Source organism: Drosophila guanche, unplaced genomic scaffold, assembly GCF_900245975.1.
Source record: "Drosophila guanche unplaced genomic scaffold, DGUA_6, whole genome shotgun sequence".
Taxonomy (NCBI): domain Eukaryota; kingdom Metazoa; phylum Arthropoda; class Insecta; order Diptera; family Drosophilidae; genus Drosophila; species Drosophila guanche.
Window position 1 is genome coordinate 253,391 of NW_022995764.1, and position 4,086 is coordinate 257,476.

General features: G+C 39.3%; 1 long non-coding RNA gene across 1 annotated transcript in view; it reads left to right on the forward strand.

Annotated features, from left to right (window-relative positions):
- The first annotated feature begins 2,180 nt into the window (after window positions 1–2,180).
- Window positions 2,181–4,086, forward strand: part of LOC117591072 — an 8,750-nt gene continuing 6,844 nt past the window's right edge. The window contains exon 1 of the long non-coding RNA XR_004574348.1: window positions 2,181–2,635. This is a non-coding gene — a long non-coding RNA (uncharacterized LOC117591072). The remainder of the gene's footprint in view (window positions 2,636–4,086) is intronic.

The following is a 4,086-nucleotide window of genomic DNA, read 5'->3' on the forward strand; positions in this document are numbered from 1 at the left end:
CACAGAAGTAAACGTTTCCGACCCCATAAAGTATATATATTCTTGATCAGCATCAATAGCCGAGTCGATAGAGCCATGTCTGTCTGTCCGTCCGTCCGTCTTGTTTGTCGGCTAGTTGTCAGAGACTATAAGAGCTAGAGCCACCAAATTCTGGCTCCGGACTGCTGTATGCTCACACTGAAACCAGTGTATTTAAAAAATTAGCCCCGTCCCCTTCCCAAACCTACAGTTTTGAAGATAAAAGAAAACTAAAAACTGTTCAGCTTCTGTTGTTCTTTTCACATTATCTCATTAACACTCTGCTTCTGCTTCGCTCGGCCCCTGCCTCTGCCGACCCTCTGCCTTTTCCTCTGCCGACCTTTAACCCACCCCGTCCCGCAGCATATATTTGTTTTTTTTTTGTGTGCGGGCGCTGCCTCTGACGCGAGTCTGCAGTGTGTGGGTCTAGGGAATGGGTCGAGCTAAAGGAGCGTGTTGGTGTGAGTAGTGTTGTTGATGTAGATGACAGATGAAGAAAAAATTTAGAATTTTACAAATAACCGCTAAGGTGCAGATGTAATACTTAGTGCCGGGTATAAAAGTTGTGACGCGTAAGAAGAGTCTCACACGTTCCTTCTCGTTTCGTGTTGGATTCGATACTGCAGTTTTTATATCCGATACTCGAAGACTAAATGGGTATACTGTATTTGTGTGAATAACGGTTGTATGTAACGTACAGAAGGAAACGTTTCCGACCCCATAAAGTATATATATTCTTGATCAGAATCAATAGCCGAGCCGATTGAGCCATGTCTGTCTCTCCGTCCGTCCGTCCGTCCGTCCTTATGAGCGCCTAGATCACAGAGACTTCTGTATGCTCACACTGTTACAATTGTATTTCAAATATGAGCCACGCCCCCTTCCGCCCCCTTCCGTTTGGATCATTATTATAGCCAGAATGAAGAAATTAATTTGTAGTGGCTAAACCCACCCCGTCCCGCAGCTTATATTTGTTTTTTACACATTCTCTCATTCACACTCTGCTTCTGCTGTGTGCGACCACTCCTCTGGTGCGAGTCTGCAGTGTGTGGGTCTAGGGAAGGGGAGCGAGCTAAAGGAGCGTGTTGGTGTGAGAAGTGTTGTAGATGTAGATAAAAGATAAAGAAAAAATTTTAAATTTGACAAAAAACTGCTAAGGTGCAGATTTAGTACTGAGTGCCGGGTATGAAAGTTGTGACGCGTAAGAAGCGTCTCACACGTCCCTTCTCGTTTCTTAGAGGTTTTGTGTTTTTTGTGTGTGTTTGGGGCTGAAATTTGTTTGTGCTGTTTTTGTTGCTTTTCTTTTCTTGACAAGGGAACAACGCTCTGTTAATCCAATTTAATTTGAATGTCAGTTCGTCTGGAAGACAAGAGTCGAGACGCAGGACTCAAAAACTCCAAGTCTCCGTGGGCTTTCGGACCGGAGATGAAGATTCTTGGGTATTAATGAACACTTCATCATCATCATCTGATTTGCCTTTCACTCTTTCTACTAATTTTATTGTTTTTCTTGTTGTATTTTTGTCTTTCTCTATGTGGCGGCATTTTAAATTTGCTTTCCCACAACACCACACAGATGTTTGCGGTTCGTTTTGGTTCGGTTAGGGACTTAATTTGGTTCACTGAATTCACCAAAAAAGCCTCCGTGGAACTTTAAGGGCAAGACAGAAGCTTCTCAAAAAAATTGAATGGTGTATGAAATTCGATATGAAATGTGTGATATTCGAACAGTAGTTTGTTTTGCAAAAGATTCGATCGGGCATTCGGTAGTCGCTGAGTCACAAAAAAAAAAGAACGCCGAAAGATCGGTGAAGGGACGGAAAATCAATCACTAGAGATTTTCTGCGTAATTCCGATAGAAAAAGAATAAGTTTGTGGATCAATTTATAGAGCTTTCAATCTTCCTTTGAATATTCCTCTTTATGTTCCTGCGTACATACATATTTACTTCTTTTCAATAGAATTAAGGGAAAATATAAAGCTGCGGCGTTTTTTTTAGATATTTTGTTAAAACAATGGTTCTTATGAAGGTTTTTAAAACTATTTTTTAACTTTGAGGCTTAATTCAACTTATCCGAGGGAATTGGTATGCTTTGAAGGCTTCAGTTGGACATATTTGAAAGGAAAAGGAATTATTCTGGTATTTAGGCGTCAACAAAAATAGCACCAATTTCATAAGAGCTCAAAGAACTTTAAATTCATAAGAAAATTTCCCAATTTTGTGATTAATATAGTTTACTTTAATTGTATTCAAAGGTTAATAATTTGTTTTAAAACTTTTGGCAGCAAAAATAAAGGACTCAGAGTCCTGTCATAAGATGTAACCTTATGTTCGCATCTTTCCTGGGGGATTCATCTCCACAAATCTGGCAGGACCCCAAAATTTGAAGCCTTTTCTTTGATTACGTATTAGAAACATATTCCTTAACTGTTCCTCAAAGATTTTCCCTATGGTTCATACCTGGGGACTGAGCAAGAGAAAACATTGCATAATAGTCAGTGTTTTAAAACCCCTTAGAGCTCTCTATCTGGTCTGTTTTGGGTCATTTCCCTGATGAAAAGACACAAATCAACGGCATTTTCTATTACATATAAGTCAGCATTATTGTTTTATTATGTGACTAGCTGACCCGGCGAACTTCGCACCGCCTAACAGTCAATGAATGTCGTGTTACTTTTTAGCTGAACTAATTTAGGCTTTGATGAACGTAAAACAATGATACAAAATAATATGTTTATATAGAAAGAAACAACAAAGTCCCAACTTGATAGTGCGTGATTTCATCGTTGGTATTGGATGTTTGGATACCAAAAACCGCCATGTCGCTCCCTTTCGTGACATATTGCAAATGTATTTAATTGACTAGACCGAATTGCAATCACTTGGCATGCGCTCTAATGCAGTCTTGAACAGCCTGACCAATGCATGATGTTCATGAAGTATTTGCTGTAGATCTTGGAGAATAGCTCTCTTCGTTGCTGTGTTGATCCCTTGACGCCTGCCAAGTTGTTCTTCCATATTGCCCATATTGCAAAAATTTATGCTGTGCATCTTCTATAGGTTGCAATGATCCAATGCGATGGTAATAGGATTTTCATTCAAGCACTTTGTGGTAAACGACATTCTTTGTTTTTTGGTCAGGCGCAAGAACAAATAAAGCGGATGGTTTGCCGACACGTTCTAGATTGAGGCCACAAATAGTCAAGGATTGGCCCTGTGATTTGTTGATCGTCATGGCGAAGGCAACACGAATCGGGAATTGAATTCGTTTAAACTCAAAGGGCATATCCGTTGGGATCATAGGAATCCTTGGAATACAAATTTCCTCACCTTTAAATTTTCCTTTAAGTATCGACGCGTGAATCACATTGCTCATCAGTTTTCTTATCACCAAACGCGTTCCATTGCACAGTTTTGGTTGGTTTAAATTTCTAAGCATGATGACTACCGAGCCAACTTCAAGTTTTAAATTGTGCGGTGGTAAACCAATTACAAATTCAGTTGGATAATCAGTGGCTTCTTCTTCGTTTGTTACACAGTCGATAGATTTGAATGAATATAGAGTACCTACGATTTGATTTTGAATTATAAGATTGAGGTCATCTACATCTTTATTTTTAGCGTCCAAAATTGCTCGCTCACTTAACCATTTAGTATTTTTGTGTTAGCAATGATATCCGGGAATACGTTGTTGATAAGCTCGTCTTTTGATGATACGAAATTGCAAAAATTTTGAGGAAATTAAATCAAACCGCTCGATTTGTCAACAGGAACACGGCCATTACCGATAGTCAGCAATTGCTTCGAGAAAAATTTCGAGCTTCGAGCATGCAGGAAAGATAGATGTTAGGCTAATATTCGAGGAAAATTAGATCTAATCATAACTAGACTAAGCTAAGCAAGCAGAAATTACCAAAATCAGAGACAAGACAAAACTAAAATGAAACTAACTACGGGAGAGGTAGGCTAGTATAAGAGATTTAAGAAGAGGAAGGGAGTTAGTTGAGGATATAATGTGGTAGAGGGAATTATAATCCGAGCATAAAACCCTAAAGGGTTCGTGTGAG